This window comes from Centropristis striata, unplaced genomic scaffold, assembly GCF_030273125.1.
Source record: "Centropristis striata isolate RG_2023a ecotype Rhode Island unplaced genomic scaffold, C.striata_1.0 Scaffold_25, whole genome shotgun sequence".
Classification (NCBI taxonomy): Eukaryota; Metazoa; Chordata; class Actinopteri; order Perciformes; family Serranidae; genus Centropristis; species Centropristis striata.
Window position 1 is genome coordinate 435,904 of NW_026739041.1, and position 26,845 is coordinate 462,748.

Consider the following 26,845-nt stretch of genomic DNA (forward strand, 5'->3'; position numbering starts at 1 on the left):
GTTATGGGTAATTCCAATCCAGCTGCCCCCTGAGGTGGGAGCTTGGGTACCTCTATACTAAGGAGAAACTGTTCTATATCTTCTTGTGAGGCATTTGGAGGTATAGAAGGTGAGTATAACTTCTCATAATACTGTTGGAATATTCTATTTATGTCTGTGCATCCCCCTGCCTTATAACTGGTATGGTATTAGCAGAGAATTTTTCCTTTAACTGTCTTGGTAATAATTTCCCCATTTTTTCTCCACCTTCATAAAAGTTTGTTTTCAATCTATGACGTGCATATTCTGCTTTTTTGTTATAAATCTCATGCAAAGAGTATTTAAGCTCACATAGTTCTTGAAATGTCCCATTGGAAAAGTGTTTTGACAGATCTAATTCTTTATCTTTTATCTCTTTTTCTAAATCTTTAATCCTGGTAAGATTCTCTTTTGTCTTTTTAGCAGCTTGCGCTATGAATTTCCCTCTTATATATGCCTTTGAGGCTTCCCACACAGTAGTTATTTCTTCAGTGCTACCAATGTTAATTTCAAAAAAGGTTTTTAAATCTTCCTCTTTTGTCTTTCTAAAAGTTGATTCCGACATTAATCCAGTGTTTAGTCTCCATCTCCCCCTCCTTTCAGTCTTTAGACTGGCCTTAATGAATAGCTCGACTGGTGCATGATCTGACAGAGAGATTGTCTTTATGTCACAGTTAGCCACATTGTCTGCCAGGGAAGTACTTATTAGAAAAAAATCTATTCTGAAATAAGTTTTATGGCAGTGGGAAAAGAAAGTAAAATCCTTTACATTTGGGTTTGTCAACCTCCATATATCTATTAGTCCCACATCAGTTTTCAACATATGTAAGGCCTCTCTCTCCTTAGTCATGGGAGGAGGTCTGAATAAACTCCTATCCAGTACTGGGTCCATAACTTCATTAAAATCCCCAGCTAGAACAATTCCACCCTCAGTGTCTCCTAGTACTTTGTTTACGTTGTGTAAAAAATTGGGATGTCCCTTATTAGGAGCATATATGTTACATAATGCAAGAGGCACTCCCTCGACCACTGCTTCAACACAGATAATCCTTCCCTCTGCATCTTTAGTTGGTTTTGGCAAAATGAAACTTATGTTTTTGTGAACCAAAATCAGAACCCCATTACGTTTGTTTGAGAATGAGCTATGGAATATATGTCCCACCCATCCCGCTTTAAATTTCTCTGCTTCCAAACCTTGCATGTGGGTTTCCTGTATTAGAACAATGTCTGCCTGATTATTTTTCAAAAATGATAGTATCTTCCTCCTTTTAATAGGACTACTGCATCCATTTATGTTCCAAGAAATAAACTTAACTGGTCTACTAGTCATGTCTTTCTTTCCCTTCTCGATTAAAGATAAATAATAATAATGATAATATCAATAGGAAATTAAAAAAATATAAATATACATACATACACACATATATACATACATACATATGAAAAGGAGAGAGAGAGGAGGAAGATGAAATAAGTACTCTATGCTTTGAATGTCTACCTGTAACCATTTGTAGTGGAGAATGTTATCATGTTTGGTTCCATATAATAATCACTCATTACCCTGTACCTGCCTGTCTTTGAACAAATATAACGAGACCACAATGTAACAATGCAAACTGAACTTGCACATGAATATGAAACAAAAGGTGTATGTGTTCTTTTTCATGTTGATGTTAAATGCAGCTACATGAAATTAAAATCATTTTTTCGTGTGTAAAAACTAGCATGTGGTCTCATTTCTATGCATATGGAACATGATGCAGATTCAGTGTGTGTGCATGACTGCTTGAAATAAGGGGCGGGGTCGGAGCCACCAAGAGTTAGAAACAGCCTGCTAGCTGCTGCGTCTGAGTTGGACGAGCTGCTGGAGACGATGCACCTGTACTGAGAAAAGCTGCAGCATGTTGCCAATGACAGAATGAGATGGAGAGATCTGACTGCAGCCTTGTTATGTTTAAAGGAGATAAAGAGGAGTAAAGTTAGTAAGGTAGAGGAAAACGTTGAGCTGTAGCCATGAATCCAAATGTCTGCTGCTGACTGTTAGCTAGCTTTAACTTGAACCGTTATCGTTCTCATCAGTCGAGTGTGAACTAACTGTTAATGTTCACATTAATACTAGCGAGCTCAACGTTACCTCACTGACTTGGGTTGAATTCTGTTACAGCTGCATCTGTCGTGAGGTCAGAGGATGGTTCACGTCCTGGATGGGTGTGTGTGTGTGTGTGTGTGTGTGTATTCATGTGTGTGTGTGTGTATTCATGTGTTTAGGTAGCTTTAATAAGAAATGTGTGTGTGTGTGTGTGTGTGTGTGTGTGTGTGTGTGTGTGTGTGTGTGTTTGTCTTTGTCACATGGTGGGAACCAGCAACAGACAGCACACTCACATCGTGGGCACCAAAATCTTGGTGGGGACCAAAATGCTGGTCCCCACCAGGAAGAGCACTGAATCCATGGAAAAGAAGGCCAAAGGGATGCCCTGTCAACTTTTCAGGGGTTGCCCCACAATGCATGAAAAACCGGTTTTGTGTGCTTAAGTGTGCTTAGCTCGGTTAACTCAGTACTGCCACCTACAGGTCGGACCTCAAGAGTCAGAAACACACACTTTATACACACTTGGCACATCTGCGCATGTGCGAGCAGTTCAGGCCGCTAATTAAGTATGCTAATCAGCAACTAGCTTGCCTAAGCTGACAGGTGGAATTTCAACAAGGTTTTGCCATTTCTCCTGGATGTACTGACACAAAACAAGTGCTTATTGACTCGACAGACAGAGGAGATAACTACACGGAGACATTTTCGGCATTTGACAGCTCTGTTTTCAGCTGAACACGTGGAAGAGTGGCTTTAACAGAAAGGTAAGTCATGCTTTGATGACTTTAAAATGTATTTCAGTGAGACAGTTTGATTTTTTTATATTTTTGTACTGTTAAAAGCCCACATTTAATAGCTGATATATATCAAACTTAATGATTTCTCACAAAAACAGGGGTAGTTGTGTTTTTAAAAAGACAAACAGCAACTTCGGCAGGTTGCATTTGGTCATAGATTGAAATCTTAAAAGTTGAGGAAGAGCTATCGACGTTAGCCGAGCGGCTAGCGCTAGCTAATAGGCTAACACAGGAGTCTGGGGCAGCAACGTGAGTTGCGCGTGAGCCGCGCGCGTGCGCCGCGCGCGTGCACGTGACGTGCGCGTGAGGTGCGCACGTGCCACGTGAGATGCACATGAGCTGCGGTCAACTGTGCTGTGAGTTGACTGACTAACCGGTGACTACTGTGAGTATCCTGTTTAGTCTGACTTTAGTTTCCTCTTGTTTAGAGCATCATGCAGCTATTCAGAAGCTGAAAATTCAGCGCAGATGGCAGTAGGGATAGGGGATACATAGAGCAAAATCTTGAGAGTTGAGGGAGAGCTACCTGACGTTAGCAGAGCAGCTAGCGCTAGCTAATTGAGCTGTTGGCTGTGCTAAATATTGCCATTCATGAGTTTCCACTCATAACATATTCTTAAATATAAGGTAAACACATACGTATAAAATATATGCAAACATATGTACATGTGCTTTAATTTGCACAAGACATTCATCATTAACATTTATGGTTGTAATTCAGTCGATAAAGTACATATTTTATATAGCCTGATTTGCTATTGTGTGGTGGAAGAGAGGTGGGGTATTGTTTGAAGTCCAGAATGCTGCTATTTTTTTCCCCCAATTTAGATTTGATAATATTGAGTGGTTAATTTTCTGACTGTGCTATTCTCATATACATAATGTGGTCTATATTTGGCTTTCTAACATAACCCAAGACATGTTTATCAAATGTAAAATTTATAGGGATATCTTGTAATATTATAATTGTTTTGTGTTTAATGACAGGATTTCCAATGGCTGCAAGGAGGAGGAGGGGGAAACCTCCATTACAGGATGCTATAGAAAATGCTATCAAGGCACAGGACAAGATAGCAGAATTAGAAGTGAAGTACATCAATTCCTTTAAAGGTACTCTGTTTGTGTGTTCTTTCAGGGTCCAAAATTAGAACCAGCCACCTGCAATAGGCAGGTAGATGATCACTTGTGTAACACTCTTTGTTTTGTCTTGCGGTATGAATCCAGCATACCTTAACCCTTTCATGCATAGAGGTCACTACAGTGTACAGCTGTTAAAAAGTGCTTTTTCTCTATATATGCCTGTAATTTTGGGCACTGCTGCATATAGTCCACACTAGTGGAAGCTAATGCATCATCCCATACAAAAAAAGTAGTAGTAGAGCTCGTGCTCTCATCAATGGAGGATCCATGAAGATACACACCAGAGGCAGACCCAGTGCCACTCCATCACTGGCAAAACAGAGAGTAGTGTCTAAGGCCCCCTCTTAGATCTGGTTTGCCCCCAGAAACCACTGGCCCCAGCTCAAGGAAGCAAAAAATGCCAGTAGATGCCAAGATGCTGCATGCACAAAGAACCAAGTAGATCTGCATGCAGTGTCTTGCAGCTTTCTGCCCAAGATGCTTTGGCAACTATCATAGAAAATAGTCTCAAACATGAGCAACAAGCATGATTTGACAGGAAATATGATACATGCTATAAGACACTATGAGAGAATATGCTCAGTTCAGAGACTTAACAAAAATACAGTATGACATCCCTAAAGATAAATAAAAACGCCTAGTGAAAAAATAAGTTTTATGTTTATGTTAACTTTTATATTTATCAATAGAGCTCAAATAGAGAGGCCTACAGAGTAGTGGAGGAACCACCATTCCAACAGAATACCATATTACAACTGTATAACTAAATTACAACTATACCCATATAACTACCATGTTATTACATTGATGTGGTTTTACAGTACAAAACGCATGAAGTACACTTGAGTGGACAAAAAAATATTTCTTTATAGAATAAAGATAGACATTTTTTTTTTCAAACCTTGTTTTACATCCCTAATGATGTATAAAAATACTTAGTAAAAAATCCTGATTGAGTTTATCATAATTCATGCATGAGAGGGTGTGCTTGCACCCCTCCTATCTGTGGTCAGTGTTTCTGACTGGCAGCCTAGCATGACTTCATCTGACTGAATTATAGCTGATATTTGCTAAGTTAAAATTGTTTTCATGTCAGGTCCAGGACAATAAATTGACAGTTTGTGTTGTTTATATGTAATAACATGTAATGTGTTTGACCAGGTCGAGGGGTGTTTACCAAAACCCATTTTAGTAAAGGCGACTTTGTGGTGGAGTACAGAGGACAACTAATAACATCTGAAGAATCAGCAAGAAGGAGGAGGACCTATCACAGATCATGTGCTGTTTTCATGTTTGATTTCCACTGGAAAGAAAAGACATGGTGGTAAGGTTTTGATTGATTATGAAATTTGAGTTTTTTCAATGTGCAAACAAATGTGATAATATATTTTTTTAAGTTAGCATCTGTAACCATTAGTAGTTAGATTAATAGCAAATTACATAGGGTAATTTAATTAGTATTTAAATATTACCAAGCATAATCATTTTGTTACTTTGTGAAGTATTGATGCATCTCAAGAAGATGACAGCCTTGGACGATTAGTCAATGACGACAACAGACATCCCAATTGCAAAATGAAGAAGATCGTAGCAGAGGGCAAACCCTACCTCTGTTTATTTGCTCTGAGGGACATTCATCCAGGAGAAGAAATCACATATGACTATGGTGAAAGTGATTGGCCATGGAGGAAACAGGTTTGTAATAACTGTTGGTCAGTAATCGAGTGAAGAAAGTCTAATGATTGCAAATAATGGCTTCTTGTCAGCTCTTAACAGCCACTGCAGTGTTACAACAGGATACATACATGTCACATCAACAATAGCAAAGTTGCACCTATGCCAAAAAATAAGATTTTAAGCCAGATACATAGAAATATTCTAATTTACACAAATATATTTATTTTTCCTTTGGCTTTTTCTTCTGGTTTAGTTTGATAAATGTGTTCTTGTTGATGAGCTTCACATTAATTTTTATTTATTATTTCAGTCATGTCCTGAGATGACCTCTGACACAGAAGTCTCCAGAACAGCAGAGAAGACTGCAGAGAGGCATCCATCCACCACCATGCAGGTAAGAATCAATTGTATTTCAACATTGTTTTTTCTTTTTTGGTCAATGATGTGCAAAGATGACTCTTGTGCATACAGTTTGGTTTAGTTTAGTTTAGATCAGTGCTACTCTGATGTTAAATATGTTGCCAAGCATAGTCGGGTTTTCCTGATTGAGTGGGGACCGCCCAATCATATACTGTGGCTGCTGTGTTACACACTTGTCAGGTGTCTGATTTGTGGGGACCACGTTAGCTAAGTAATACTCTGCCTATTTACTGCACTGACATGACTTTTTCAGGCATTAAGTTAACAAAACACCATGTATTACACACGGCCTGTAACACAGGCTAAGTTTGCTCTCTACAATTCACATCAGTCCTTGGCCACAGGTCAGTTCAACCCTGTCATCCCTAATATTCACTTGTTTTTAGCTGTAAAAGTCACTGCAGGGTTATAGCAGGATACATACATGTCACATCAATCATAGCCAAGTTGTACCTATGAGAAAAATAAGATTTGGAGCCAGATGCATAGAAATATTGAAATTTACACAAGTTTCTTCATTTCTCCTTTGACTTTTTCTTATGGTTTAGTTTAAAAAATGTGTTGTTGTTGATGAGCTTCACATTAATTTTTATTTATTATTTCAGTCATGTCCTGAGATGACCTCTGACACCGATGTCTCCAGAACAGCAGAGAAGACTGTTGAATGGCATCCATCCACCACCATGCAGGTAAGAATCAATTGTATTTCAACATTGTTTTTTCTTTTTTAATCAAATATTTGTAAAGTTGACTCTTGTACATACAGTTTTGTTTAGTTTAGATCAGTGCTACTCTGATGTTAAATATGTTGCCAAGCACAGTCGGGTTTTCCTGATTGAGTGGGGACCGCCCAATCATATACTGTGGCTGCTGTGTTACACACTTGTCAGGTGTCTGATTTGTGGGGACCACGTTAGCTAAGTAATACTCTGCCTATTTACTGCACTGACATGACTTTTTCAGGCATTAAGTTAACAAAACACCATGTATTACACACGGCCTGTAACACAGGCTAAGTTTGCTCTCTACAATTCACATCAGTCCTTGGCCACAGGTCAGTTCAACCCTGTCATCCCTAATATTCACTTGTTTTTAGCTGTAAAAGTCACTGCAGGGTTATAGCAGGATACATACATGTCACATCAATCATGGCCAAGTTGTACCTATGAGAAAAATAAGATTAGGAGCCAGATGCAAAGAAATATTGAAATTTACACAAGTTTCTTCATTTCTCCTTTGACTTTTTCTCATGGTTTAGTTTAAAAAATGTGTTGTTGTTGATGAGCTTCACATTAATTTTTATTTATTATTTCAGTCATGTCCTGAGATGACCTCTGACACCGAAGTCTCCAGAACAGCAGAGAAGACTGTTGAATGGCATCCATCCACCACCATGCAGGTAAGAATCAATTGTATTTCAACATTGTTTTTTCTTTTTTGGTCAAAGATGTGCAAAGATGACTCTTGTGCATACAGTTTGGTTTAGTTTAGTTTAGATCAGTGCTACTCTGATGTTAAATATGTTGCCAAGCATAGTCGGGTTTTCCTGATTGAGTGGGGACCGCCTAATCATATACTCTGGCTGCTATGTTACACACTTGTCAGGTGTCTGATTTGTGGGGACCACGTTAGCTAAGTAATACTCTGCCTATTTACTGACACTGACATGACTTTTTCAGGCATTAAGTTAACAAAACACCATGTATTACACACGGCCTGTAACACAGGCTAAGTTTGCTCTCTACAATTCACATCAGTCCTTGGCCACAGGTCAGTTCAACCCTGTCATCCCTAATATTCACTTGTTTTCAGCTGTAAAAGTCACTGCAGGGTTATAGCAGGATACATACATGTCACATCAATCATAGCCAAGTTGTACCTATGAGAAAAATAAGATTTGGAGCCAGATGCAAAGAAATATTGAAATTTACACAAGTTTCTTCATTTCTCCTTTGACTTTTTCTCATGGTTTAGTTTAAAAAAATGTGTTGTTGTTGATGAGCTTCACATTCATTTTTATTTATTATTTCAGTCATGTCCTGAGATGACCTCTGACACCGATGTCTCCAGAACAGCAGAGAAGACTGCAGAGAGGCATCCATCCACCACCATGCAGGTAAGAATCAATTGTATTTCAACATTGTTTTTTCTTTTTTAATCAAATATTTGTAAAGTTGACTCTTGTGCATACAGTTTTGTTTAGTTTAGATCAGTGCTACTCTGATGTTAAATATGTTGCCAAGCATAGTCGGGTTTTCCTGATTGAGTGGGGACCGCCCAATCATATACTGTGGCTGCTATGTTACACACTTGTCAGGTGTCTGATTTGTGGGGACCACGTTAGCTAAGTAATACTCTGCCTATTTACTGCACTGACATGACTATTTCAGGCATTAAGTTAACAAAACACCATGTATTACACACGGCCTGTAACACAGGCTAAGTTTGCTCTCTACAATTCACATCAGTCCTTGGCCACAGGTCAGTTCAACCCTGTCATCCCTAATATTCACTTGTTTTTAGCTGTAAAAGTCACTGCAGGGTTATAGCAGGATACATACATGTCACATCAATCATGGCCAAGTTGTACCTATGAGAAAAATAAGATTAGGAGCCAGATGCATAGAAATATTGAAATTTACACAAGTTTCTTCATTTCTCCTTTGACTTTTTCTCATGGTTTAGTTTAAAAAATGTGTTGTTGTTGATGAGCTTCACATTAATTTTTATTTATTATTTCAGTCATGTCCTGAGATGACCTCTGACACCGAAGTCTCCAGAACAGCAGAGAAGACTGTTGAATGGCATCCATCCACCACCATGCAGGTAAGAATCAATTGTATTTCAACATTGTTTTTTCTTTTTTGGTCAAAGATGTGCAAAGATGACTCTTGTGCATACAGTTTGGTTTAGTTTAGTTTAGATCAGTGCTACTCTGATGTTAAATATGTTGCCAAGCATAGTCGGGTTTTCCTGATTGAGTGGGGACCGCCTAATCATATACTCTGGCTGCTATGTTACACACTTGTCAGGTGTCTGATTTGTGGGGACCACGTTAGCTAAGTAATACTCTGCCTATTTACTGCACTGACATGACTTTTTCAGGCATTAAGTTAACAAAACACCATGTATTACACACGGCCTGTAACACAGGCTAAGTTTGCTCTCTACAATTCACATCAGTCCTTGGCCACAGGTCAGTTCAACCCTGTCATCCCTAATATTCACTTGTTTTCAGCTGTAAAAGTCACTGCAGGGTTATAGCAGGATACATACATGTCACATCAATCATAGCCAAGTTGTACCTATGAGAAAAATAAGATTTGGAGCCAGATGCATAGAAATATTGAAATTTACACAAGTTTCTTCATTTCTCCTTTGGCTTTTTCTTATGGTTTAGTTTAAAAATGTGTTTTGTTGATAAGCTTCACATTAATTTTTATTTATTATTTCAGTCATGTCATGAGATGACCTCTGACACCGAAGTCTCCAGAACAGCAGAGAAGACTGCAGAGAGGCATCCATCCACCACCATGCAGGTAAGAATCAATTGTATTTCAACATTGTTTTTTCTTTTTTAATCAAATATTTGTAAAGTTGACTCTTGTGCATACAGTTTTGTTTAGTTTAGATCAGTGCTACTCTGATGTTAAATATGTTGCCAAGCATAGTCGGGTTTTCCTGATTGAGTGGGGACCGCCCTATCATATACTCTGGCTGCTGTGTTACACACTTGTCAGGTGTCTGATTTGTGGGGACCACGTTAGCTAAGTAATACTCTGCCTATTTACTGCACTGACATGACTTTTTCAGGCATTAAGTTAACAAAACACCATGTATTACACACGGCCTGTAACACAGGCTAAGTTTGCTCTCTACAATTCACATCAGTCCTTGGCCACAGGTCAGTTCAACCCTGTCATCCCTAATATTCACTTGTTTTCAGCTGTAAAAGTCACTGCAGGGTTATAGCAGGATACATACATGTCACATCAATCATAGCCAAGTTGTACCTATGAGAAAAATAAGATTTGGAGCCAGATGCATAGAAATATTGAAATTTACACAAGTTTCTTCATTTCTCCTTTGACTTTTTCTCATGGTTTAGTTTGAAAAATGTGTTGTTGTTGATGAGCTTCACATTCATTTTTAATTATTATTTCAGTCATGTCCTGAGATGACCTCTGACACCGAAGTCTCCACAACAGCAGAGAAGACTGCAGAGAGGCATCCATCCACCACCATGCAGGTAATAATCAATTGTATTTCAACATTGTTTTTTCTTTTTTGGTCAAATATTTGTAAAGTTGACTCTTGTGCATACAGTTTAGTTTAGTTTAGATCAGTGCTACTCTGATGTTAAATATGTTGCCAAGCATAGTTGGGTTTTCCTGATTGAGTGGGGACAGTCCAATCATATACTCTGGCTGCTGTGTTACACAGCAGGTGTCAGGTGTCTTTATTTTTGGGGACTACATCAGCTAATCAGACTGTGCACATTTACTGACACTGACATGACTTTCTCATGCATTAACCCAACAAAAATCCACGTCTTCATGTTAAATTTGTAGGCAGCATATTTTTGATAAATCTCAACCAACTTGAACCTTGAAAGGATAAACCCCAGATTTCCACTGGATGCGGAACGTGTCTGCTTTGGAAAGAGTCTGTGTGCCGGTGTCCATCAATACCTACTGGTTCCATCTGTGATGTGCACTGTTGCGGCTCTGCCGGACATTGGAAATTAGAGGATTCACCAGATCTTGTTAATTCACACATAATTGCGCAATATACCAGTATCTAGTCTTCACAGAGAGAACCACAAAACCATAGAACAGTTTATGGTGTCCATCCAGAGGAGCAGAGGGTCTTCAAGGTGTGAAATATGATCTGCTGTGGCCACAGACTGTTTTATTTTGAAAATAAGCTTTTTGTTTTATTTTGTGTCTGTGCACAACTTCCTGTCCGGCACGACCTTCTCTGTGCTGAATTTACGAGTTGTTCTCCAGCGTCTGGCAAAAATAGAAGCTCTGCATATCTGCTGCAGAGGGCTCCAGACTGCCGTAGCCGTGGCGCAGTGCATCCGCATCCAGTGGAAATTGCAGCAATTTCTGTTTCATTTGTGTTAGGTTGAGATTAGGAGATTAGGTTCTGAAATGGGATTTTGCATTGTTGTGTAATTTTCTGTTAAGATGCATAAAGCTGTTGTAGCAGTCTTTAAGAAAAGTTTTTGTCCTGTAGGACTTGGATGAATCAGACTCTGATCATTCAGCAAACAGAACTGGAATCATTCCTTGCCTTGTTGGCTACACAGATTCTGAAGAATCTCCCGGTCCACACACCAGCTCTTTACAGCTAAATGAAAGCTGCGAGGTACTTTGATGTCGATATTGTACTGACAGGCATTAGACAAATTTGATTGCTACAAACAGTTTTTTACTTTTCTTTTTTTTTTTTTACATCATAGACATGGAGTCTGTCTTCTGAATCTGAACTTACCCTCACTGACCAAGACAAACAGTCTATTCCAAGATTGAGGAGGACCAAGAGCATACAGGTGTGCAACACACACAATGAAGGGAAAATGTTGATACATATATTTAACATTTCTAAAGCTATAGTATTTCCTTTATGACATGTGTATGCCAGATGCTTAAGTGGCATGGTGCCTGAAACTGAATTTACCTTTTTTTCTCTTCACTTGCTCCTGAAGATGAAAGGTCGAGTTGACTTTGATTCAGATGAGCTTTATGATCACACCTCAGATGACAGTGGAGAAGAGTATATTCCTAAGAGTGTTGAAGATTCTTCTGAAGATTCAGACCCTTGCGACATTAAGACTGACCAGAAAATAACAAAGCTCAGATTTCCAAACTTGGGGAAGACAGTAGATGTCAGAGATGGATGTCTCCCAGTGACAGAACTTGTCCATGCCACTTTGAATCCGAAGAGAGGGCGCTCATCTTCAAGAAAAGAAGGCACCTCTGGTACAAGGCGAAGAAGAAGATGTTCAAGCAGTGTGCCTTGCCCAGCAACACAAACAAGTACTGGTAACTTATCAGAACAGAGTGGAGGGGGCGACTCTAGACATAGAGTCCTGTTGGATAATTCGGCACATGATCTAGAGCAAAATCTACCTGACAGCACCTCTTCCCTGGGTGGAGTGATTGATGATTTACTTTCCATACCTGCTGTTTGTAAGAAAGAGGATGGATCAAGAATGTATAACAAAAAGCAATACTGTCTGTACTGTAAATTGGGGGTTATAAAAATGGCAAGGCATTTGGAGCGCGCTCATCAAGACAAGTCCGAGGTTGCAAGGGCTGTGTCCTTCCCAAAAGGCTCAAAAGAAAGACGGATGCATATGGAACACTTGAGAAACAAGGGCAACTTTGCACATAATGTTGAAGTATTGAATTCTGGTGTTGGAATTCCTGTTCCTCGCAAGCAACCAAAGGATGAATCTCAAGTGCAGAATTTTCTGCATTGTGCATATTGTCAGGGCTTCTTTACAAAGAAAGTCCTTTGGAGGCACATGAAGATCTGCAAATTCAAACCTAGTATTCCACCTAAACCTGGCAAAACACGTGTCCAGGCGCTTTGTGGATTTGCTGCGCCTCCACCACCTGGAGTGAAGGAACAACTTTGGAAGCTCCTGAACAAAATGGTTCGGGACGACGTGTATTTTGCTGTCAAATCTGATCCATGTATCATGGAGTATGGTGAACATTTATACAACAGGCTTGGGTATGATCCTGGCAAACATGAATACATTCGCCAGAAATTGAGAGAGTTGGGACGGCTTCTGATATGCTCAAGAAAAAACACTCCCTTGAAGATGATTCAAGATCACATCAAGCCTGCAAATTTCATGTACGTTATTGAGGCAGTTAAAGACGTTGCAGGCTACAATAGTGAAACAGATGCATACAGGTGCCCCAGTCTGGCTCTCAAAATTGGATACTGCCTGAAAAAGATTTCAATGCTTGTTGAAAGCCGTGCAAATGTACAAAGTGACTACAGTGCAGCAAAGGATGCTCGTACATTCCGCAGCGTGTATGAAGCCAGGTGGAATGAGCTGATATCAGCTGCATCACTGAGAACACTTCAGGAGTCCAAGTGGAATACTCCTCAGTTGCTTCCATTCACAAAAGATGTTCAGACACTCCATTCCTTTTTAGATGCGCAGCAAGAAGAACTTTTCAGCCAACTATCCTCAGAGACGTCCCCCCAGACCTGGGCACAGCTGACGAAAGTCATTTTGACTAAAGTCATTTTGTTTAACCGTCGAAGATCTGGGGAAGTGTCAAAAATTCCGGTTTCGGCTTATTTGTCTCACAATCCATCAGACCCACAGGAGGAAGTGAATTTAGCACTCTCAGACCTAGAGAAGAAGCTCTGTCAGCATTTCCGAAGGATTGAAATAAGAGGTAAAAGAGGACGAAAAGTTCCTGTACTTTTGACCCCACCAGTGCAAGCAGCATTGGATCTGCTCATCAGAAAAAGACAGGAATGTGGGGTTCTCCCAGAGAACACATACCTGTTTGCACGACCATCAACTCTCATCTGCTTTCGTGGATCTGACTGTTTGCGACACTTTGCCAAGGTCTGCGGTGCAAAAAACCCTGAAAGTCTGACTTCAACAAAATTACGCAAACAAACTGGGACCCTGTCACAAGTCCTTAACCTCACTAACACAGAGCTCGATCAACTAGCAGATTTTCTTGGACATGACATTAGAGTGCACAGACAGTTTTACAGACTTCCAGAGGGCACTCTCCAACTGGCTAAAATAAGCAAGGTTCTCATGGCTCTGGAGCAGGGGTGTCTGGCAGAGTTCAAGGGGAAGTCCCTGGATGACATTTGTATTGATCCTGAAGGTACCAAATATTTAATTGTTCTACAGAATAAAAAAAACAATTTGTGTAGCCGGACTTAATTTCTTTGGTATTTTTTGAGTGTGTGAGGATCAAGTGATGCATTTTGCACTTAGTCAATTTCCTTCCTCCCCTCTTTCAATCGTCCACAGAGAATGTACACCTAGACAGCGACCAGGAAAGAGACCCTGAGGCACCATGTGAAGCAGACGATGAGTCAGACTCACCAGGTAAGCCCACCAGCCCCAATATGATCCTTAAATGTGTCCATTGTCGCAGATCCATGGATAACCACAATTTTATTGGCTAATTTTGAGTTTATTCTGATATTGATATTATTTAAATATTGATAAAATATGTATGTAAGAAAATGTAATAAAGGCCATGTTTGGAGAGTGGCACAATTTTCACAAGTTTGCCTTACAATGGATTTGAAGCAAAACCATTAAGATGTGATTTAAGTTTACTTTCAGCTTTGAATAACAAAAATACCAGGTTTTCTCTTTGGGAATTGGTCATTTCTATAGAGAGTCCTACATTTTCAGAGTTTCAACTGTAATTGAAAAAAAAGATGAATTTAGATTACATTTTGATATTCAAAGGTTAACATTGCTATTTCATCACAAAATATGGTTTTGTCCTTCATAAAATAAAAAAAATCCACTAATTGTGACAACTTTTAAAACAGATGTATATTAGCATGAATGACATGTTTCCTTCAAATACTTCATACATTAAAAGGGAATGGACATGGATGGTTCACTGAGGGATACAACTGCATGGCAGTAATTCCATTTTCCCCCCCTCTGGCTTTCAGAGAATGCAACCACAACAGAGTACAGTGAGACAATAGGGCCAGATGTGAGACATACAGTCAACAATGCAGCACCACAGCAAGATACTGTGACGACTCCACAGGCCAGAGATCATCAGAAACCTCTGAAAGGGTTAAAAGGTAAAGTTTTGTCAAATTTAGATTTCAAGATCAAAAATGTAAGGTAATGAGAGCTACTTGTTTGTGTTGTGTGTTGGTGCACAGGACGACAACCTAGCAAGAGAAAGATGTGGGAGAAAGAGGAGATTGCTGCTGTCGAAAGGCACATGATGTCCTTCATCACAACATGCCGTGTTCCAGGAAAAAGTGACTGTGATAAGTGCCTTAGCGCAGAGAAGACTGCTCTTAGGAACAGAAATTGGCTAGCCATTAAATTTTACATCAAGAATCGCATCACAGCTCTGAAGAAGACAATGTAAAGTTCAAAACTAGTAGACAAATGTTAATTGTCAATTTGTTGTTTTGGTTCATTTAGAATCAAGCTCACAAAAAGTTGGCTGTTCAGTTATTTGACAGGTTCAAATATCTGACTTGAGTTTGTATCAGTCAGTAAAATTGTGACATTGGTTTACCAACATAACTGTTATGTTGTTACATTTACTAACATGTTGATTAGTAATCAGCAATCTCTATGAGAGGTTGAAGAATCTGACCAGGTGTTTGTTTTTGGGTTTTTTTTGCAATAAAACCTCTCAGTGATGTGACCTATATCTTGTGGTAATGCAGACCTTATTTGTGATCCAGTTAACACTAGGTTTATATGATAATGGGGCTGTCAAGCAGTTAAATACATTAGTCTGTGATGGCAGACTCTACAAAGTAAGTTAAACCTGAGGGTGTGTTAAGTGGTCCTAACAAAGACAGAAAAACCAGAAGTGTGTATATTGGGACCCCATTAATTACTATAAACCTGACAAGTCCCCATTAGGCTGTCCCTGGTCAGGTGAAGGACTCTACTTTGTCTGATTGACAATTTGAAGTGACATATGTTTTTCTGGCTGCTCCAGTAAACTGCCTGATTTTATTCAGTGCTGTAGCACCTTCAGAAAGGGTGGTTCCCACATTGCATGTCCTCGTCTTGTGTCCCTACAATGTAGTAAAGACAAGTATGTGTGTGTGTGTGTGTGTGTGTGTGTGTGTGTGTGATTGTGTGTGTGTGTGTGTGTGTGTGTGTGTGTGTATTCATGTGTTTAAGGAGCTTTAATAAGAAATGTGTGTGTGTGTGTGTGTGTGATTGTGTGTGTGTGTGTGTGTGTGTGTATTCATGTGTTTAAGGAGCTTTAATAAGAAATGTGTGTGTGTGTGTGTGTGTGTGTGTGTGTATTCATGTGTTTAAGGAGTTTTAATAATAACTGTGTGTGTGTGTGTGTGTGTGTGTGTATTCATGTGTTTAAGGAGCTTTAATAAGAACTGTGTGTGTGTGTGTGTGTGTGTGTGTGTGTGTGTGTATTCATGTGTTTAAGGAGCTTTAATAATAACTGTGTGTGTGTGTGTGTGTGTGTGTGTGTGTGTGTATTCATGTGTTTAAGGAGCTTTAATAAGAACTGTGTGTGTGTGTGTGTGTGTGTGTGTGTGTGTGATTGTGTGTGTGTGTTTAGGGAGCTTTAATAAGAACTGTGTGTGTGTGTGTGTGTGTGTATTCATGTGTTCAGGTAGCTTTAATAATAACTGTGTGTGTGTGTGTGTGTGTATTCATGTGTTTAGGTAACTTTAATAAGAAATGTGTGTGTGTGTGTGTGTGTGTGTGATTGTGTGTGTGTGTGTGTGTGTGCGTGTGTGTATTCATGTGTTTAGGTAGCTTTAATAAGAAATGTGTGTGTGTGTGTGTGTGTGTGTGTGTGTGATTGTGTGTGTGTGTGTGTGTGTGTGTGTGTATTCATGTGTTTAAGGAGCTTTAATAAGAAATGTGTGTGTGTGTGTGTGTGTATTCATGTGTTTAAGGAGTTTTAATAATAACTGTGTGTGTGTGTGTGTGTGTGTGTGTGTGTATTCATGTGTTTAAGGAGCTTTAATAAGAACTCTGTGTGTGTGTGTGTGTGTGTGTGTGTGTGTGTGTGTGTGTGTGTGTGTGTGTATGCGTGTGTGTTGCACAAATCGTGCAGTTTGTTTCACTGTATTATAATGTTAGACAGTTTCTTTTCTTTCAAATATCTGCACTAAATGAGTTTCTTCCTCCCTGATACGAGGATGTGAGTCCACTAAAGCTCTGCTAGCAGCCGGGTTTACAATACTCTGATGGAAACTCTTGGCTTACCTGAACAGGTGAGATCCAGGATAAACAAAGACAAATATGAAGATATAACATATATAGATTATAAACCACTGACTGTCACTGTGACAGAGGAAGGAACTCACTGGAACCATTTCTCTCATTCATGATGTCATAGATGATGTCACTGACAGGCTTACCTGAACAGGTGAGATCCAGGATAGACCGATAGGAATATGAAAATGTACACTCCCTCAGAGCAGATCCAGACTGGACACAGTCAGAGCTGATCCCCCACACAGATCTCTCTGAGGACTCCTCTCTCCGTTCTAGAGAAACAGCAGAACCACAGTCTAAGTCTCTGCAGGCAGCTGCTGTTGTCTTCAGGGTCCAGTCAGAGTAATAGTCATTCACTGGTCTCCATTCTCCTCCCTGTTTCACCTCCAGTGTTCCTGCACAGCGACTGTCTCCTCCCACCAACCTGACACTGACAGGCTCTGAACACAAACAAGAGAGTCATCAGTAAAAGAATAAAGTGAGTTTGATGAGAACAGAAATGAACCAAATGAAAGCTGCAGCTCCTCTTCTACCTGAGCAGGTGAGTCCAACAGCTCTGCCAGGTGAGCAGGTGTTTCTATCTGAGCCTGAGCTTCTACAGTCCAGGAGAGCAGACTCATCTCCTCCACACTGGAACTCTTTGGTCCACATTGGAGCCTCCCCTTCTCCATAGAGCGCCCCCTGGAGGACTAAAGGAGCCCCACAGCCAAGCTCCCTGCAGACCACCTCTGCATCCTGCTGGTCAAAGTCAGCTTCACACACTGAGGACCAGCTCTGGTTAGACTGGTCAGACTTCAGCTCCAGTCTGCCTGAGCACAGACTGGTCCCATTCACCAGCCTGACAGAGTCTGGAGAGGAGAGAGAAGAGAAACAGAGAGGTAAAAGACACCAGACACAGAATGAAAAGATGTCATGAAACAACAAATCAGTGATTCAAACTGGATGGAGCAGAATTCCAACATTGGAACAATAACAAGTGTGAATGTTTTCAAACCACACAACATCACAGACCTGCTGACTTGTACACATTTTGTGTAGCAGGAACACATAGTGACATGAAAGTACAGTTGTATGATCTGTAGCTCCTAAACTACGCTAACAGCTGATCACACCTGGAGGTCAATTGTGTCCTTGCAGTACTCAGGTCTAGATGGGGCACGCTCTGCTGCCACAGAACACACTGTACTCCGTCTGACTGGTTATTTCTGCGTCGTGTTACATCCAACTTGTTTCCTCGTGAACTGTTAAATGTTCTATGTTAAGTTCCACACTTGGCTGACCAAACATCAGCCGGAACTACAAGGCCATCTTCATTTTACTCAGCTTTTTATGGCTGATTGGTGACGACCTTACACTGCTGTCAGACACTGGCTACCGGTGTTTGCTGAGTTATGCCTGCAGAGATCTGCTGCCCCTCGCAGGAGCACCACAGCAAAAACTACATTGCAATGATTTCTCCTGTAAAGTCTGAATTAAAAACCATATAACGCTCTTTGTGTGCTTCATCAATGGTGATATATAACCTGCTGTCTTTAGTTCATCAAAGTTTAGTTTCATCAATGTTTTATTAGACTCGGCAGGTTTTTTTTGTCAAAGTCGGTCAAATATCTGTTGATAATAATACCATTTGATTCCTGTAGCAGTTTTATTTATTTTAGATGCATCATCCCTAAATCATCTTACCTTGTTATTAAATGAATGTAACTCACACTATCTAATGGCCCAATATATGTGCTGAGATAAAGTTATGGATGCAATATGCAGAGGTGGGACTATATTTTATTACCTGCAGAGATCTGCATCGTTCCTTTCTCAGACCAGGTAAGTATTAATGTATGAACTGTCCTCTCAAAACAGTCTAAAATATGAGCTGGTTAAAGCATTTCACTCCTGGATATCCAGAGACAAAGTTAGGAGGACACGCATTATATGGCAAGACTCGTATTTTACTTGATCTGGAGTTTATTAAGTTATAACTTTATTGTTATAACAATATATTTTCAGGTTTGCATAATATATTTATCATGTTATTACATGACATTATCTTGTTATTTCAAGATAATGATATTTTCATGTTATTAAGGTTAGTAACATTCACTTTACACATATTCAAACGGGCAGACCACAAACCAATGGGTGACGTCACGGTGACTACGTCCATTACCTGAACAGGTGAGATCCAGGATGTAGGGAGAGATACGTGATAATGCTGCACACTTCCTCAGAGCAGATCCAGAATGGACACAGTCAGAGCTGATCACCCACACAGATCTGTCTGAGGACTCCCCTCTATGTTTTACAGAAACAGCAGAACCACAGTCTAAGTCTCTACAGACAGCTGCTGCTCTCTTCAGGTTCCAGCCATAGTCAAACACTGGTCTCCATTCTCCTTCATGTTTCAGCTCCAGTCTTCCTGCACAGCGACTGTCTCCTCCCACCAACCTGACAGACTCTGAACACAAACAAGAGAGTCATCAGTAAAAGAAGTGAATTTAATTTGAATTAAACAGCTACAGCTGGCTGCTTATTCTGCTTTAATGATTCATTATTTCTCTGTTCTCTATTTTATATTTCTCTTCTCTACCTGTTGAGTTGAGTTTTCCTTCAGCCTGGAGTCCTGACAACAAAATCAGAAGATAAACATCAGAATAAAGCAGCATGATTGGAGCTGTGGACAGAATGAACTCTCTCAGGTTGTTTTGTCAAGGTAATACAAGTTATAATAATAATAATAATAATAATTATTATTATTATTACTAGTATTACTAGTAATAATAATTATCATTATTACTATTAATGATTATAATTATATTATTACTATTATTATTACCACCACAGTTTAAAATGTTTGAACAGCAACAGTTAAAGAAGTAAGGGAACTAGTTGTCAAACAGAAATCTGCTGGTGAATAAAGAGAAAAAGAAACCTCCAGAAAGTGACTGTTAATTCACTCTTGTCTTAGAACTTCCACGTTACTGTGGAACCTCTCAAAAACATTCATATCTGTCAGCTGTCAGCAAGGGCGTAGGTTTGGTCTCAACATTGGTAGGGACAATATAACAGCATAACCTGCATGTACATTATTTGCTAGGGACGGGACATTAAAAAGACCAAACTGATGGACGGGGTCGGGGCTACATTTCTTGTGAATGTGAATCTAATGAATAGGTCGGCTCAATGATCAATGCAAAAAAAAAGTGTACTGACTGTATTAACTTTCACTTCCCAGTAATATTACAGTGAAATAGAAAGTGTATTCTCATATTCACCATTATATTACAACACAACATTATAAACAACATTCAGCCTGTTACAACTTTCTGTTCTATAGAACTCTTCCTTTTCTGATTGTCTGCATGCATCCAACATCTTCACATTGATCAGTAAGCCACCAGTCCAAATATAGCTACATTACTGTTTTCTTTCTCTTCTATAGAATGCCTCATTTTCAGTTTTCTCATTTCTGCATGCATCCTCCAACATGTTCATATTCATCAGTAAGTCCACCATTTCCAAATATACATGACAATGTTTTTCTTTCTGTTCTACAGAATGCCTCATTCTCTGTTTCACTCATTTCTGCTTGCAGCCAAAATAGGGTATAAAAGTTCACCTGATATACGGTCAAACCTTTGTTTTCAAAAACTACTGAAGAAACGTTTTGGACATTTACAGAATAAATGACTGGATTTTATTAATTAACAAATGATCCATTGCATGAACATAACTTAAATTATATTAATATACAGTTCATAATAAATAAAATCTTGTTAATCTCTTAACTGTCAAGGAAAACAACAAATAAATATTTGTCTTAAGACCAGTCTACATTGTCTAAATAAATAAATGATATATAACTGAAAAAAAAACATACTGTCAAGAAATAACACACACACAAAAACCCTTTTCTTAAAGCAACAGTGTAGTTGTTCTTACTTTGCGCCTCCTTTTTCTCTCCCCTCCAAACAGGTGATTTCCAGTTATTTTACCCAGTGATACTACTTAAACTATGCATGTATCTACACATCGTTGCCTACATTGTCCTTGTTGTCTCTTTCACCTTCTTCTCCCTTATTTTCATCTCTAAACTGCATCAGTGGTTGGGCTGAGCCATTCTGGAAAACATCTAGATCTAAAAATACTTTTTAATTGAACTTTTTACCTCAATTATGATAAATGTACAATTATCTGAGAAAAGTGGAAAAAAATGACTGCATGGGCTGCAAATAAAAACATGTTTAAATAAATAATTTAGAAAATAAATCAATACTTTTTAATAAATCAATAGACTAAAAGGTATTTAGTTTTAAAAGTGCAAAGTCAGAAGATGCTCCAGCCTCCATGTCTTCCTCCTAAAGAGGCCTTTTATAAGAAGAACAGCAACAGCAGCAGGAGGAGGAGGAGGAGAGGAGGCGCAGGAGGAGTAGGAGGAGGAGGAGGAGGAGCAGGAGGAGGAGGAGGAATATATATTAACATTAGATATTAACATGATGAGGAGGAGGAGGAGGAGAGGAGGAGCAGGAGGAGGAGGAGGAGGAGGAGGAGCAGAGAAGGGGGAGGAGGAGAGGAGGAGGAGGAGCAGGAACAGTGGGAGGAGAGGAGGAGCAGGAGGAGCAGGAGGAGAAGGAGGAGCAGGAGGAGCAGAAGGAGGAGGGGGAGGAGCAGGAGGAGAGGAGGAGGAGCAGAGGAGGAGCAGGAGAGGAGCAGAAGGAGGAGGAGGAGAGGAGGAGCAGGAGGAGGAGGAGCAGGAACAGGGGGAGGAGAGGAGGAGCAGGAGGAGAGGAGGAGCAAGAGGAGGAAGAGGAGAAGGAGGAGCAGGAGGAGAGGAGGAGCAAGAGGAGGAGGAGGAGAAGGAGGAGCAGAGGAGGAGCAGGAGGAGGAGCAGGAGGAGGGGGAGGAGCAGGAGGAGAGGAGGAGGAGCAGAGGAGGAGCAGGAGGAGAGGAGGAGGAGGAGAGGAGCAGGAGAGGAGGAGCAGGAGGAGGAGGACAAGATGGTCAGGAGGAGGAGGAGGAGGAGCAGGAGGACGAGGAGGAGGAGGACAAGAGGAGCAGGAAGAGGAGCAGGAGGAGGAAGAGGGGGAGGAGCAGGAGGAGCAGGAGGAGGAGCAGAAGAGGAGGAGCAGGAGAGGAGCAGGACGAGGAGGAGCAGGAGGAGGAGCAGGAGAGGAGCAGGACGAGGAGGAGCAGGAGAGGAGCAGAAGGAGGAGGAGGAGCAGGGGAGGAGCAGGAGAGGAGCAGGACGAGGAGCAGGACGAGGAGGAGCAGGAGAGGAGCAGAAGGAGGAGGAGGAGCAGGGGGAGGAGCAGGAGAGGAGCAGGAGGAGGAGGAGGAGAGGAGGAGGAGGAGCAGGAGGAGGAGGAGCAGGAGTCATCAGCCAAATGAGCCAATCAAACGTGAGTTTGAAACGTAGAGTTGAAAAAGAAAATTGGACTGGCACATTGACGCTGGTGAAAAAGGGGTAAATGTGACTCTGAACATAATGCAAATAATTCACTCAATAATGGTAGGTTCAGGAGGAGGAGGAGGAGCAGGAGGAGGAGCAGGAGTCATCAGCCAAATGAGCCAATCAAACGTGAGTTTGAAACGTAGAGTTGAAAAAGAAAATTGGACTGGCACATTGACGCTGGTGAAAAAGGGGTAAATGTGACTCTGAACATAATGCAAATAATTCACTCAATAATGGTAGGTTCAGGAGGAGGAGGAGGAGCAGGAGGAGGAGGAGAGGAGGAGCAGGAGGAGGAGGAGCAGGAACAGGGGGAGGAGAGGAGGAGCAGGAGGAGAGGAGGAGCAAGAGGAGGAAGAGGAGAAGGAGGAGCAGGAGGAGAGGAGGAGCAAGAGGAGGAGGAGGAGAAGGAGGAGCAGGAGGAGGAGAAGGAGGAGGAGCAGGAGCAGGGGGAGGAGCAGGAGTCATCAGCCAAATGAGCCAATCAAACGTGAGTTTGAAACGTAGAGTTGAAAAAGAAAATTGGACTGGCACATTGACGCTGGTGAAAAAGGGGTAAATGTGACTCTGAACATAATGCAAATAATTCACTCAATAATGGTAGGTTCAGGAGGAGGAGGAGGAGCAGGAGGAGGAGCAGGAGTCATCAGCCAAATGAGCCAATCAAACGTGAGTTTGAAACGTAGACTTGAAAAAGAAAATTGGACTGGCACATTGACGCTGGTGAAAAAGGGGTAAATGTGACTCTGAACATAATGCAAATAATTCACTCAATAATGGTAGGGTCAGGAGCAGGAGGAGGAGCAGGAGGAGGAGGAGGAGGAGGAGGAGGAGCAGGAGGAGGAGGACAAGAGGAGCAGGAGGAGGAGGAGGAGGAGCAGGAGGAGGAGGACAAGAGGAGCAGGAGGAGGAGGAGGAGGAGCAGGAGGAGGAGGACAAGAGGAGCAGGAGGAGGAGGAGGAGGAGCAGGGGGAGCAGGAGAGAAGGAGGGTCAGGAGCAGGAGGAGAGGAGGAGGAGGAGGACAAGATGAGCAGGACGTTTATATGTTTTTTTAGATGTTATTAATAACTGCAGAAAAATCTTCATGAAATATGTTGATATGATTTTTGAATGTTGAGACAGAAATGAAAGAATGCTTATAACAGAAGAAGAACATGTACTTGGTCATTAAAGCTGAATCGGATTAAAACTTAACATTGAATCTTGATCTCTTGTAACCACATTTGTTTTTTAACATCGTAATATATAATTATGTTCTGATTAAAAACCTATTCTCTGTTTAAAAATGTCTCAAACTCACTGTAAATGCTAACATCCAGTTTAATTAAATATGATAAGTTTTCTTTCAGACATGCACAGATCTGTCTCATCTCCTTTGTGCTTTCCACACAAAACGGTCAACCGAACGGTCAACGAGAGCTCTCTCAACACCTTCAACTGCTTGTGTTTGCACATTGATTTGGTGAGTAAATATTTAACTCTTTGGTTCACCGTTGCGTGGTCTTGTTGTAGTGTAGTACAGTGTACTTGCCAGGGAGGAGTAAGTAAAGTAAATAAAATCAAATTCTAATATAACCGCTAGCAAGCATGCTATTTGACCGTGGCAGTAACTTCACCATTTTTGGTACAAATGTAGACTCCAGTTTATGGTAGACTTCTCTGTTTTTGGTGAATTTAGGCGTGAAGACACTTGTCTACAAAGAGAAGTGAGACGTTAGAAATGCTTTTTCAATGAGTGCTTGGAATAAAAGTGGAGGGGGACTTCCAGTTATGGAGCGCAGCTGACAAGTCGCAGTAACTTGGCTCGTAGCTAACTTCCTGAGAAATACTTAAAACTCTACTGAGGCTCGGACAATATTGTCTGTTTTGGATGTGGAAAAGTGTATTTTGTCACTATGCCACCGAAAAATTCTAAACCACCTGGACAACAACCAGCTAAGGGGCCGCAAAATAACAAGGCTAATATCCTTGTGGAGACAGTTAGCAAGAATGCTAACGAGGGCGAAGACGAAGCTAACGACAACGTGCCGTCCAACAGCGTCATACTGGATGCGATTCGCTCACTGAAGGAGGAATCCGCTAAACAATCCAACGATATGCTGGAGGCAATTAATGGGATTAAAACAGATGTATTGTCGCATTCGAAGAGGATCGGGGAAACGGAGGGGAGAATCTCACAGGCAGAGGATGATGTGACCAGCCTCCAACAAAAAGTCCAGCAGCTAGAAGGGACGGTGGAGATACTGAGGAATAAAATCCAAGATCAAGAGGACCGAGGGAGACGCTCCAACCTGAGACTAATTGGACTCCCTGAAAAAACCGAGGGCTCAGATATGTGCAGCTTTTTGGAAAACTGGCTTCCCAAAGCTCTGGGTGATGATCTGGCCCCCACCCCGGTCATCGAACGAGCTCATCGGGTAGGTAGAGTTAACTCAAGCCGGTCCTCAGCACCGAGACCGATTGTCATGAAGTTTCTGAACTATAAAGATCGTGAAAAGACACTGAGGGCAGCCAGACAGCAGAAGGAAGTGCGATACGGGAATCAACGAGTCAGCTTCTTCCCGTACCTATCAGCTGAAACCCGCCAGCGTCAGCGACAGTTCGACGGAGTTAAGGCCCGTTTTCGAGCTATGGATATCCGCTACGGGCTGCTGTACCCAGCCCACCTGGTGGTTTTCAAGTCCGTCTCGGAGGCAGAAGACTTTCTCCGCAAAATGCAAACCTCTCCACGAGCCTCTCCACGATCTGAGAACTGAAATGGATATATACTGAACTTTTTTTTTTCTTCCTTGTCTTCTACACCTTCTCAGGTAAATATGACTAAAAGTTTAATAGTTCAAGAGCGTTGAACTGAGAATAATACGCAAAATACCCCCCTCCGTTTTTTTCCTCTCGTTAATTATAGGGCCATCTTGTTGTGTGTTTTCTTTAAAATATACAATTGATGTGACAATCTCAGGTTTGAATGACAACTTCCCCTAGAGACATTTTCTTTGGTACTCTTCGAGAGAGGAGAGGGGGTTTCTTTTTTTTCCAACATTTGACTTACTGAAGACCGAGCTCAGTCTACTTGATTTCAATGTTAGTTAGCCTAAAACAATGTTTCAGAATGTGTGTCACGTAGCTCCTCATGGTGTGGATCTAACGTTAGACATAACCAGAGTCTATTACTATTTGGGTTGCCTATGTGTGCTTCGTTTGGGGAAGTGCAGGAGGGGTTCTTGGGAGGGGTTAAGATCTTGGAGTGCTACTTTTACTTTTCATTTTTATTATGTCAGTCAAACCATCCGTAGGTACATTACCAGAACAAATTACATGTGTTTATTATGTGTTCAATTCATCCTGTAAATTAAGTTATTGCATAACCCCATGATTAACAGGTCTGATTTAAAAAGCTCTAGCTGGAATACAAGAGGGTTGAATAAATTGGTAAAACCAAAACAAGTATTGCGTAGGATTAAGCAAATGAAATCCAATATAATTTTTTTTCAGGAAACTCACTTGATACAAAACGATATTAGCAGAGTTGAGAAAAGGTGGCCAGGGCAAGTTTACTTAGCTTCCTTTACTTCTCATGCCAGGGGGGGTCATGATATTAATTCATAAATCTATCCCCTTTCAGTTAAAAAACAAATATATAGATCCTTCTGGGAGATATGTCATACTTAATGGTACTATAATATGTACCCAGATCAACTTGATAAGTGTATATGCTCCTAATGGAGACCATCCCTCCTTCTACCAAAACCTTTTTCTCTCTCTATCATCCTACCCTGGCCAATACATAATAGGTGGTGATTTCAACTGTGTCCTGGACCCAGCACAGGATCGATCTACTGGCATTGATACTTCCCATCAACAAACAAGAAAGATTATTAAAAAATTCATGGAAGATTTAAATCTAACCGATATTTGGAGATGTCTCAATCCTAATAAAAAGACTTCATGTTTCTCAAATACATTCCAAATTTACTCCAGAATAGACTACTTCTTAATCTCTAATGGTCTACTATCAATGGTTGAGAAATGCTGGTATGACAGCATACTGTTATCCGACCATGCTCCCATCTCCTTACTATTGCAAGTGCCTAGTATAATTTCCTCACCTCCCAGATTTCGCTTTCAATCTAGCTGGCTCCAGTACCCTGATTTTGTGAAGTTTCTGGATGGGAAAATTGATGAATAATTTTCTTTAAACACAAATCAAACTAGTGCTTCAATAAAATGGGAGTCTTTCAAGGCGTATTTAAGGGGTCAGATAATAAGTTATACAAAATACAAA

General features: G+C 40.7%; 1 pseudogene; it reads right to left on the reverse strand.

Moving 5' to 3' along the window:
• The window catches only part of LOC131967728 (antigen WC1.1-like), a 291,010-nt pseudogene that overhangs the window by 21,180 nt on the left and 242,985 nt on the right, over positions 1-26,845 (reverse strand).